The sequence below is a fragment of the Lygodium microphyllum genome, chromosome 8, assembly GCF_053477565.2.
Source record: "Lygodium microphyllum isolate KBCC chromosome 8, Lygodium_microphyllum_v1.1.10, whole genome shotgun sequence".
NCBI classification, from domain to species: Eukaryota; Viridiplantae; Streptophyta; class Polypodiopsida; order Schizaeales; family Lygodiaceae; genus Lygodium; species Lygodium microphyllum.
In genome coordinates this window covers 48,650,602-48,664,211 of record NC_141142.1, presented here as the reverse complement: position 1 = coordinate 48,664,211, position 13,610 = coordinate 48,650,602, and positions in this window count along the sequence as shown.

Here is a 13,610-nt window from a genome sequence, read left to right as displayed (position 1 = left end):
CAACTTTATATACAAAGCCCTAAATCCTTTTTGGGCGGTCATCCCCTTTTCCCTCTTTTACATGGCCGGCCGTAGCCTAGGCCCTTTTTCCCATTTCCCACCATTCGAATTTATCCTATTCCCAACTAATGCGTACACTTTGCACAGGAGCGAGCCTGGCACTCTTTTACAAAGATTCAGGGGCGCTCCCACATTTTAATGGTGCGCCCTTTTTCTCTTTTTGTTGTCTTGGGCCAACACCGAGGCTTTCTGAGGGTCGTGCCCGAACATTTAAATTTTTCAGGGACTGGTTACCGGTCAAGGCACATTTTTCTGCTTTTATCCTGTGCCTTTTCTGCTATTTCCATTTTTTTCATTTTCCACTCCTCTGTGTTGTGGGAAACACGGTAACACCCGTGCACTCCGGTAGCTCTATGATCCAAGTGCAAGCTTCAAGCAAGCTCCATCCTCAAGCTCCACACTCCAACCTCCATAGCCGCGAGAAGAGAAGAGAAGAGAAGAGAAGAGAAGAGAAGAGAAGAGAAGAGAAGAGAAGAAAAGAAGAGAGGAGAAGATGGAGAGCTTCTCCTCCCCGATCCCTCACCCTCACACACTCACTCCCTCACACTCTCACACTCCCTCTCTCAAGCACAAGCTCAAGCAAGCAAGAACAAGAAGAAGAAGAAGAAGAGGAGAGCCACTTTTGGCCACACACAAGAATGAGCTTCTCATTCACTTTTCAACTTTACATACAAAACCCTAAATCCCTTTTGGGCGGTCATCCCCTTATCCCCTTTTTTACATGGCCGGCCATGGCCTAGGCCCTTTTCCCCATTGTCCTTCTATCTTCCTAGCTTCCTTTCCACCGCGTGTCTACATTTACAAATTGCATGGGTGAGAGCTCGGCGCTCCTTGAATTAAACCATGATGCACTTGCGCTCTTTTACAAAAGTTTTGACTTGTGCGCCTTTCTCCCTTATTTAGGACTTTTCTGCACTTCTTGTGTTTCTAGATTTTTTTTGGCGTGCCTTCATCTTCTGTTTCACTTTTGCCTTGGCCTTGTCTTTTGCTTCAGCTTTTCCGAATTTTCCACCTTTTTTCGTTTGAGGGTTAACAATAATTAGAGTTAGTGTGCCCCACAACTCCTATATCTTGGCCACCATAACATATGCACATATCTGTAGTGCCCTTAAGGTACCTCATGATACCCTTTAGGGCATCCTGATGCTACCTACCAGGTGTAGCCATATAGTGTGCCACAACTCCCACTCTAAATGCTATATCATCAGGATGAGTGTTTATCATGGCATATATCAAACTGCCCACTATGGATGCATTAAGGATCTTGGACATCTAGGCCTTTTGCTCATCAATAAAAAATTAGCTTGACTAACCTTCATATGAGAAGGTAAATGATAGCCAATAGGCTTAACATCTTGCATATAAAACTGCTCAAGGACTTTCTAGATGTATTTCTTATGCGAACAAGTAAAGGAGGCCCTCAAAACAATCATGTCTGATACGCATTCAAAGAATATGTGAGGCATGTCTCGTGTCTTTTATCTCAAAGCTCTTCTTGAGCTGACTTTTCAAGGCATCTAGCTCATCATCAGCATTCCCAACAATCAACATATCATCAACTAGAGTACCAAAATCATAAGGCTACTATCATGGGCCTTCTTTTGTATAAACCGGGATCCAAATCACTACATGTATATCCTTGTGAATGCATGAAAGCATCAAACTTGTGGTACCATTCCCTAGGTGCTTGTTTAAGGCCATAAAGACTCTTTCTCAACTTGCACATTGGGGTATCCCTACTTCCCTTCTTTTCTATGCTTGTAGCCATGATAGTGGCCATAAGCAAGATGATGGTATGGAAGCATGCAAGGATATTGATGATGACAATGATGGAGGTGGTATTTCTATCCAAGAGATATTGACATGAGCAATAGTTGACCTATAGCACGTGATAGGAGCTAATATGCTACAACCCACAGAGGCATTCAAGTAATAATGATCAAGACTTGCTGAAGTAGAAATCTTCAATTGATGCAAACAAATTAGGGTTCCATCAAGGTGGTAGATTTTGAAGAAAAGGAGTGGAAGGTTGCAGTGTGGTGAGAATGGTTCCAAAGAAGTGGTTCCATGCAACGACTTTGCAAATATTGGGAGAGACTCACATTATCAACTCTTCACAACCCCAACATCCCTAGCACTTGCAATGCTCGTAACACCCTAGGCACCTTATGACACTCGCGACATTATTCCATGCAAATTTGGAGGAAGCAAAAGGAAGAAGAGAAGGGGAAAAGAAAAAGAGAAGAGGGAAGATGAGGATGAAAAATTATATGAATCATAGTAGATTTTGTGTAGGCCTATGTGTTGTCTCGAAAGAAGGCACCATCAACCATAGCCCATGATGTTGATATTCAAGTAGCAAGTAGGGAATGAAGAAGGCAATGAGCAGCAATTAGCTTGTGGAGATATTGATGAGTAGTATGCATCCCATTATGGTAGGTAGGTCATGATGATAGCATGTAGATGTTGACAAGCAACCCATGATGACAGGTAGCCCCCGTTGTCAAGATGTAGCAGAGAATGCACTAGATGTTGTTAGAAAGAGTCCTATGATAGGCATGTTGAAGGAGAAGAGGATGATGACTAATGTTTTTTGACAGAAAGTGCCAATAACAATAAGTGTGATGAAGATGATGGAAATAGGCAAGGTGTGGAGATGATGGCATGTAGTATCTAGAAGCAGGTGCAACTAGATGAAGAATGAATGAGATGATGAAGAAGATTATATTTTTCATGTTTTGTAAAAACATGCTTGTCTTTTTGTTTTTCATATGAAGAAAAACACTAACTTTAGTGCAATAGTTTTTTTATTTCTAGTTGAATTTGCATGAATTTCAATCTCTCTCTCTCTCTCTCTCTCTCTCTCTCTCTCTCTCTCCCGTCTAGTATCCCTTCAATTTTACATGGATTGAGGGCTCGTTGCATAGTGTATTCTACTCATTTAATATGATTTTTTGATGCTTCCCTTGACTAACACATGTTTATTTGCTCTTAGCTTTCCAATATTCTTTGGGACATATTTTAGTCTCTTTCTTTCTTGTACAACATGACATTCATAAGTCATGTGAGATATTATGAGGATAACCCATTAAACTAATGTGTTTGCATTCCCCAAGAGTAAAGGTACTTCACCATCATCTTCATGGGAGTTTGCTAGGCTCACTTCCTCAATTTTTGCTTTATCTTTTTTCTCTTTCATGTCAGCATCTATTTCATTCGTATTCTTATCTTTTTGTTCTCATTTTTATTTATAACATTCCTTCTTGATATGATATATTTTACCATAATGAAAGCATTAATTGTCTTTAGACTTGGACTTGGATTTATTGTCGATATCCATGGTCCTAGTCCTTGTCTTTATATTGTTTTCTTCCTCTCTTTTTGATTTTCTAATGCCTAACCATTTTTGCCTTGATTCATGGATTTCTTGCATATTTCTTTAGCCAATAAGCTATCCACAATATCATTGAACTTTAGCTCACCATTTGGAGTTGAAATATTGATGGTTATCTTAAAGGTATCCCATGATGTTAGCAATGTACATAGTAGAAAAATTGCATTAATCTCATCTTCAAATTTCAATTTCTATGCTTTCATTTAGTTGAGTATTATCATGTTGAACTCATTGAGATGGTAGGCAATACTAGTACCTCTTATCGACTTTAATTACTTCTTTTGTATTACAACATCTTAGATTTGCTCTTTCAAGAAAACTTTATATGATCAAAATTTCTAATGGCATAGAGTTTCCTATCCATAGTAGATGATGAAGCCATTTTCACAAACAACAATTAACTATCAAGTAAAAGTGACAACATAATAAAAACCTTTACACCAAGAACTGGCATAGTTTTTGCAACAACTATTTAGTATGCATTAAACCAAGAATAGTCCAGACTACTTGCAAAAAAGATATTTACATATCCTAGAATAGATTATCTTTTTTTAAAGCATATGCACATAAATCTATTGTTGTTGAAGTATCTCATGATACCCTTTAATGCCTCTCCCAACACTTCTTGCCAAGATTTGCCATATATCTACTAACAACTCCCACTTTAGGCAATATCTATACATGTAGCAACCATGGCATGTATCAAGCTACCAAATGCGAATGCATAAGGAACCTTGACCATTTCAATCTTTTGCCCATATAACTTGGGGCTATCCCCTAGCTAAGTTACAAATATGGAGAAAATCAAACATTGATAGCCTTCCCCCTCTCTATGTTGAAATGTTCAAATATCTTCGCAAGGTATTCCTTTTGAGACAAATATAGTATTTGTTTGTCTCAATCTCACATAATGCCATACATGAATGTGAAAATCTTTCCACAAGTCCTTCATATCAAAAGTTTCATGCAACCTTTTCTTTAAAGCATCCATATCCACGACTAACTTCCTAGCAATCAACATGTTATCCACATAAGAATCAAGACCATAAGGCCACCATATTGAATCTTCCTAGTACGTAGGTAGTGATCAATCTCACTTCTAATATACTCCTAAGTCTACATAAGTCATGGAACTTATGATACTATTCCTTGAGAGCTTGTTTCAAATTATATAAGCTCTTATGCATCTTGCGCACTAATAATACCGATCCTTACCTTCCACAACAAATCCCTCATATTGTTGCATGTAAATATCCTTATGCAAGTGCCTATGCAAGAAAATGGTCTCTACATTCATGTGAACCAACTCCATATTCTCTCTAACAACTAAAGTAAGAACCATATGAAGAGTGGCCATCTTGAATACTGGCAAGAATATCTAATCAAAGTCAACCCCCTTCTCCTACTTAAATCCTTTGGCTACCAAACTTGACTTGTACTTAAGCAATGCATCAAATGGAGATACCTTCAGTTGTAGACCCCACTTACATGGCAGTGCATGTTTGCCTTTAGGGAAATGAACTAACACCCAAGTAGTAAAATTTTCTAATGAATCCATCCCTGACTATATAGCCCTCTTCCACTTTTGACTATTATCCCTAGTCATAGCATTAGCATAAGAGGAAGGCTTACCATAGTATGTGACCATGACATAGTCTAAAGAAGGAGTATATCTATTTGGTGGTCTAGAAAACCTTGGAGACCTATGTAAAATTAGCGCAACAGGAGCCTCTAGTTGTCCCATTTGTCTATCTTGTAAGACATGAGGCTATCCCCACCATTTTGTGGCACTCCTACTTTAGTTTTAGTAGGCTATCCAAGCCATGTATCATGTGAAATAAGTCATGTAATTTGCTCATGTGTGCTAGCTTCCCGTCCTTGTAAAACACTACTTTATAGATTTTGATTATTTTAATAGGTTGCTTGTGCATTTTATCCTAATTGAAAATGACATTGTGGCTATATATAAACTTCTTTGATTTAGGATTCCACAAGAGATATCCTATTTTTCCTAACTCTCCATAGCCAAGAAAAATGTATCTTTTGGACTTAGGATCAAGCGTTCTCTCCACTTTTCCCTAGTATATGCATAAATGCCTCACAGTAAAAAAATAGACAAGTGATCATGACTAGGTCTCTTGTTAGATCATAACCCCTCTAGTATCTTGCTATCCAATGGCTTACTAGGAAACCTATTGGATAATATGCCTTAAATGAATCACGAAAGAAAATCTTTTGAGATGTTAATTGGCTAAAAGTAGTGCTATACTCATTGAGGTAAATAGACATTGAAGGCCCCTCCTCCATGTGGAGATTAATGAGTTTTTTCAACCAATAAACTTGTGAGATTGCACTTTCATATAGATCACCAAGTTTTTTCCATACACCATAATCACCTTTCACATTGTTTTACATTAATATACATGGAATTTGAGAGTATCAACATAATAATGGAGCATGCCAACTTATCCAATTTCTTCTATACATTTGGAATCGTGTCCTTAGGCTTAATCCCACTACATTTGATCGGTTTCACATGCTTCTTCTAGACCAATACATTATATATTTGCTATTTCTAACATGGAAAGTTTGCTCCATCAAGCTTTTCAATATTGGACAATGCATTCCCCAAACTCGATAAAGAAGATACAATGACAAAAATATGTGTGTACACCAAAAACAACAAGATATACCCAATTTCAATCTCAAAATAGATCAACATATTGCAAATGGAGTGTCCCACAAAGTCAAAAAATGGCTATTTGAATATCAAAACAATAAAAAACTAGTGCAAAAATGATATTTTAGCTCTACCAAAGGCATACAATTTTTTTTCAAGGTTTTCCAAGCATTCGACTATCTTCTAAGCATAAAATAGCCCCATTAGAGACCAAATATATACAAATTGCCTTCACAAATTAGTTTGAGTCCACATAATCTCTACAAAATGAGTGCAAAATAGTATGGTAAATCTTTTAATTCAACAAAACTATTGAAATGTATGTGCAATTCACAAGTCTCTAAGTGCAAGTTGCCATCCAAAAGTGTTTTTCAAATTAGAACAAATATTTTTATTCTATATAAAACAAAGAGAAAAAATTGCACAGAATCAACTCAATGATCAACAAATCTATAGCCCTCATCATCCTCTTAGTTTTGAGCTATATAACATCTTAATCCAATACTTCCTATCAATTTGCCATAGTTGTCAAAATATTGAACAACTGACAAACTACCATAATTGTCCATGACTTCTATAGGATATTTTGCATTCACTAAAAATTGATCGAATGGCTCCCAAAGTGAATGATTGAAAGGTAAGCTCACTTTTTTTCTTTTGCACTTATAATATGAGAGAAGAAAAATAGAAGAGAATGTAGATTTCTGCTCTCTTAGAAGGATCCAGTGCTACTTAATCTCTCTAAGCATCCAAGCCTCTTTTTAGGTATCCAAGGCCAAGCTATTTTTCATTAATTTCAACCACTAATTATGCCTAAATGTAATCAAATCAGGCTATGGAAACCCTTGTGCCTCAATGGGTTCTCAAATCGAAGAATCTATTTGTCTTAGATGTGGAGCTCAATGATGAGAACGGTACCTCTATCAAGATGTAGACAACAAGCACCAATGTCAAAGAAAATGCTTGAATCCTCAATTTTCACAAAAATCTTTAGTCCTAGTGCTCCTCACTCCAAACATGAGCTCCCACAAATGTTGAATGTCACTTTGATACCAGCTAAGAGGAAAGTAATTGTGGGATGCGAGGTAGAAGCTATGGAGTATAAGAGGGTTGAGAAAGAGATGAATACACGAGAATTATGTGGATAGAAAATGAATAATACTCTTATTCTTTGTTAGTTTCACTTATATATGACTATATAGTGTTTATGTATACAAGGGGTGCTTGCCTGGCCATAGGCCATTGGCCTTTATCCTAATAAATATCTTCTTTATTGATTCAAGTTGGCCACTGATTTTAAGGTAGCATGGAGTTGTTATGATCTCAATGAGGTAGCCAAATTTCAATATGATATACTTCCATAAGAACTCAGCCATTGTCTTAATGTCATTCTTACATGTGGCCCTAGTCTCCATCCACTTTGTTATGTAATCTGTAGTAATGATGATGTATCAAGTGTGTAACTATTGAGCCACATGACCGATGGGTCCTATAAAATCAATATTCAATTTCTCAAAAGGTTGATAAAAAATCACTAGAGTGGGTTCCATCTTGTTCTTTTAGATGGGCACTTTGTTTCATTGGTACTAATCACAATGTTTCACAAATTGTGTCATGTCCTTAAGCAGGGTTGGCCAATGTACTTTAGATGTAATACATTTTGGGCCACATTGAAATGGTTTCTTGCTATCCTTTCAGGTGCTTCTTGTAGCACATTCTCTACACCATACTCACATGCATATCTTCACAATAAGCCATCCTATCCTAACCTATATAGTTGTCTCACGATCATTTGGCAGGGTTAGATCTTGATCAAAAGACAGGTGAGCCATACCTTTTCTATCAGGAATTTGGCTAAGCATGTCTCTAAAATTTGCATGATATCCTTTATCTAATAGTGTGTTAGGTCAATTTTGAAGAGTTGTTCCTCTTGTTGGATTTAGAACAAGTAGAGATCAAGAAGATTTTGAGTTAACACATGGGATGGAATTCCCTTAAAGTTAGTGTAATTCTAAGCAGTCACATCTTGAAACTCCATAATGAGGTCTCTGCAATGTTTAGTAGCTTTGTTGTCCCTCCATCTTCTACAAGGTTTTATCTCCTTTACTTTTGTAGGTCAATGGGCTCATTGGATTCACATTGTATATTTATGCCAAGCATCATGACAATATGATTCCCCTTCTTGAATTTAATGAAGCACCAAAGGAAATCTTAAAGCCTATTTTGGTTCCATACATTAGAGTCACAGTCTCTTTGAGAATTCTTAAGATATCTCCTTAAGTAAGTGGATAAGAATATATCTCTTTGTTCTTCCCATGCTAGTAGGCTATGGCATCTCAAGGTGACTATACTTTGATCTTGAATCTTCTAACTTCCTTGGGGAGTCATAGTCTCAGTTCTCTCCTCTCTTGGCCACAAGGACTTTGAGAGCAGGGACTAGGTTTGTGGGCTAGTACCTTGAAAGTTCATGATCCAAGACCTCTAGGTGCTCTAACCATTCTAATTAGGATTTTATTCAAATTGTGTTGGCCTCAACAAGCAAACCTTCAACTTTCGAGGGTTTTGACTTTGTAGGATCTATTCTATTTTCCTCTTGTTTATGTCATAGTTAGTGGGACTTGACATCTGAGTCCTTTCTCTCATACTCTGATGGTATGTCATTTGGTTTTGTATTTTCTCCATCATCAAAGTCCTTAATCTTCATTAGGGATACAAATAAGTCATTATGGTAATCAAATGCTACTTGTTGTAGCTTGATCCATTGCCAGTTCTCTTTAACAACTCTTTAAATATTAGCAAATGAGCTTTGAGCTTATCTTTGAGCCACCATCACCATTGTGTAAGTATTTTCCAACCCTTTTATCCTTGGCCGCTTTAACAATTCAAGGTTCATCATGAGCATTAGCATTGTTTATGGCTTGAAGTAGGCACCTAAGGAATGGTACCACAAATTTGATGCGTTCATGCAGTCACATGGCTACATCCATAGTGCTATGGATCCATGCTTGTATAGAAGAAAGCTCATGATGGTTCATTATTAAGTTTGGTACTCTATGTGGATGACATGCTTTTAGTAGGGAAAGATCATGATGAGCTAGATGATTTTAAGGCTTAGCTCAAGAAGAGCTTTGAGATGAAAGTGGTTCTCATATACTTGGTATGCGCATTATGTGTGACAGGTCTTAGGGACTACTCTATCTGTCATAGAAGGAGTATATCCATAAAGTCCTCGAGCGCTTCTGTATGCAAGATGTGAAGCCTATTGGCTATCCATTGCCTTCTCATGTGAAGGTATCCTAGGTTGATTGTTTGCAAACAAATGAGTAGAGGATCGAGATGGCCAAGTTTTCCTATGCATCAGTAGTGGGCAATCTTATGAATGCCATGATAGCCACCCATTCCAATATTGCATTTGCAGTTGGTATTGTGGCACATTATATGGCTACAAATGGCAAGAGGCATTAGGATGCCATGAAGGGTATCATGAGATACCTGAAGAGCACTAATGATATGCACATATGTTATGGTAGCTAGGATACATGAGTCATGGGATACACTGACTTTGACTATGTAGGACATGCATATAGTAGGAAGTCCACTTTTGGCTATGTGTTCACTTTTGTTGGAGGTGATGTTTTATGGATGTCCAGGGTGCAGAAATGCATGGCTCTTTCTATATAGAGGCCGAGTATGTTGCAACCATTGAGGCTTGCAAAAGGAGGCGATTTGATTGGGTTATTTTTTAATTGACCTTGGTATTCAGATGCTATCTCTACAATTGCATTCAGATTCAATGAGTGCTATCCAGTTAGCCAAAAATCCGATCTTCCAATGTGAAGATGAAACACATTGAGGTGAGGTATCACTTCATTTGTGAGGTCATTGAGGATAGGTCTGTTGACCTTGTTAAGATCTCAACTGACCCGAACTCTGCACACTTGCTCATGAAAAGCTTTTCTATAGAGCACTTTGCCTTTCTCAGGAGGTTGATGGGCATTGGATGAGATGACATCTTTCCTCATCTTGTTGTATCTATGTATATGTTGTACTATCTTTTTTCTTTTTTTTCTCTTCACTCCTCATTGAGGCAGATTTGCCTTTAAGTGGGAGGTTTTTGGGGGTAAAGGCGCCTCTGCCTAGCCGCTCATGTATTACTACATTGATAGTACCTGTGCTTGTGCATTGCAAGCAACAAATGCCCATCACTATCACTTCATTCTTTATTCTTTCAATGATATTTGAATAAAGCAAAGGCCGATACAAATTGTGACAGTTGGAGTTTCTACATTCTCTCTCTCTCTCTCTCTCTCTCTCTCTCTCTCTCTCTCTCTCTCTCTCTCTCTCTCTCTCTCTCTCCCCTTCCACCATAGCTCTTTCTCCCACCCGTGCTTCCAGTTTAGGGCCCACCTCCCTTCACTTGTACCTTCCACTCCTTTCTCTTATTGCAATTCAACTTTTACCTCCTTAATTGAGCTCTCTACAATTGAAATGGATTCTTGCTCTAGAAGCATAATGAGTATGTCACTCTTTAGGGTGACTTTGATTTCAAACTCTCTCTTTCTCTTTTTAGAGCTCTTTTTTCCTATCTCCAACCATTAGTTGGGGAAGGGCTAGGGATGCTGACTCCTTATTTGGAGCTCTATAGAGAACACTAAAGAAATGGGGAAAATTGTGCAAGAAAATCTATCTTGTCACACCAACAAGATTATGCTTCATACTTCAAGAAACCATAGAAAGGAAAAGAACATCATGAACAACAAATCTTCACACAATATCATATCTAAGATCTCCCACTTCATATTCTTCATAGAAACCATCAAAGAACCAAATTAAGATAAAGAAATGCCCCATCTTGAATGGAATTGATCACATAGTATTCCTATTTTAGAGTCTTCATAATCTTTTTGTCAATCTGTCTCTTATAGATATAAGATTTCTTCATTAAAATTGGCTATCTCTCATACACATTCTCTCACACACATGATCTCTCTCACTTGTACATGAGAATAAGAAAGAATAATTCTCAATAATCCTCTCTTGGTTGTGGATACACCTCCTAAGAGGTATGTTTGATATGAAGAGGTGCTAGAACCAATATAGTGACCCTTCAGAGCTCATAAGTGTCACTACCACTTCAGTCTTCACTTCAAGTCTTCAACAACTAATTTTTTCACTTGAGCTAGCTAATTTGAGCTTGTATAGTTTCTCTTCCAAGATTAGAAGACATCCCCAAACTAAGCATTCATCTAACGTGTGTTAACCCCCCGATGTGAGACATAAAAAAGAAAATTCAAAATAGAGAATAATGCAGAAAAAGGCAGCTTGGCAAATGAATAAGGGAGGAAATGCCAAAAGTGCAAAAGGTCAAGTCGAAGGTAAAGGTGCATGTTAAAATAAAAAGGTGTCACCAAAATTTTATAAAAGAGCACCAAGCTCCCTCTTGTGCAAATTGTAAAATCTAGATGAGCATAAGTGAAGGGATAAGGCAACTAGAAGGGAATAGGGAAAGAGGACCTTGGCAAGATGCCCGGTCATGTAAAAAGGGGATGGGTGTCTAAGGGATTTAGGGCTTGTATATAAACTCAAAAAGTTAATGAGAAGCTAATTATTTGTGTGCGGCTAAAGTGGCTTCTTCTTCTTCTTCTCTTCTCTCCTCCCCTTCTTACTTGTGTGTGCTTGTGTTGAGAGAGGGAGTGTGAGAGGGAGAGGGAGTGAGTGTGTGAGGATGAGGTACCAGAGAGGAGAAGCTCTCCATCTTCTCCTCTTTTCTTCTCTTCTCTTGTCTCATGTGCGACTACGGAGGATGGAGCTTGAGGAAGGAGGCTTGAGGTTGCTTGAGCTTGCATCTAAGATCATGGAGCTATCAGAGTGCTTGAGGGAGGAGGCTACTCATTCGGGCATCAAGGTAAGCTCACTATACCCATAGGATCAGAAGCACGTCGGCTAGGTGAGAGATAGCCATTAGAGGCCACTTGAACCACTTGAACTATAAGCAGTCCTCTATGGGTCTTGGCAGTCAAACATGAGCTCCCACTACATTTTGGGTCTGTTTTCGAGACCAATAGATTCAAGCTTGAGCACTTGCGCACTTCAAATCAAGTGTTGAAGTAGTGTTTCATCCCCAAATCGATGCTTGATATAGGTAGGAGATTTCAGAGTTTAATCTTCAATGCAAGTAAGCATATTGGGTTTTGATGATTCGGCAAGTAGGATAAATCATTTCACTACTTGAGTGTTGATTTTTGTTGCATTTAGAGTAGGATAGGATTGAGAGATCAAAGCAAATCACTTTAGGGTTGCTATTGTAAATAGGCCCAAAACAAGGCAAAAACAGGAAAAAAATGAGGTCAAAATCCATTGACAAGGCATAAGCACTAATGGGACAGCACTCCGACATTGGAACAAAGGGTTAAGACCCAAGGAAGGGGGGTTGAAGGCTCATTTCTAGCTTTAGCACAGAGAGAGAGAGAGAGAGAGAGAGAGAGAGAGAGAGAGAGAGAGAGAGAGAGAGAGAGAGAGAGAGAGAGAGAGAGAGAGAGAGAGAGAGAGAGAGAGAGAGAGAGAGAGAGAGAGAGAGAGAGAGAGAGAGAGAGAGAGAGAGAGAGAGAGAGAGAGAGAGAGAGAGAGAGAGAGAGAGAGAGAGAGAGAGAGAGAGAGAGAGAGAGAGAGAGAGAGAGAGAGAGAGAGAGAGAGAGAGAGAGAGAGAGAGAGAGAGAGAGAGAGAGAGAGAGAGAGAGAGAGAGAGAGAGAGAGAGAGAGAGAGAAGAGAGATACCTAGGGCTTGTGGCGGATGTAGGAGTTTTCCGACTGTTTCAGGTATATGCAAAATTGCCCCCTTGCCCATTCTTACTTTCTGGAGGTGTACATGCATTAAATTAGCACCATGAATCGAAATCTTGCCATCGCGGTTGTTGCGTCATCGAAATCGGACCAGGTCATTAGAGTCCAATTCTGAGAATCGGACTCGATCATCTGATTCTAGATCATCAAATGGTCGAATTCTCAATAATTGGATGCTTTGTTGACACTATTTTAATTGTTCTATTAGACGTGCCATCGGACACTTGGACTCGCAAAAATCAAACTGCTTGGAAATTGGACACATCAAAGTTAGATGAAAATCAGATTGCTTGAAAATTGGACACATCAAAGTTGGACAGATGTAAATGGGATATTGAGAATCGGACCTTGTCAAATTAGACCAAAAGCTGAAAGTGAAAATTGACAGATCTTCACATCTTAGGCAAAGCAGAGCACCTTCCATGATAGCGAAGCCTTTTGGTAGCCTTCTAGACACATCGAACAGCTCGTGGAGCCTCTTGAAAGTGCGTGTAGAGTGACCTATAGACCTAGAAGCAATGCTAGCTGTCCAACCTGCTTAGAGCCAGAAATCGACCCGTAGACCCCAAATATAAATTGATCAAGCTAAAAACACTGTAAAGGCCCTAGAGACCACTAAGAGCAGCCATCAATTGA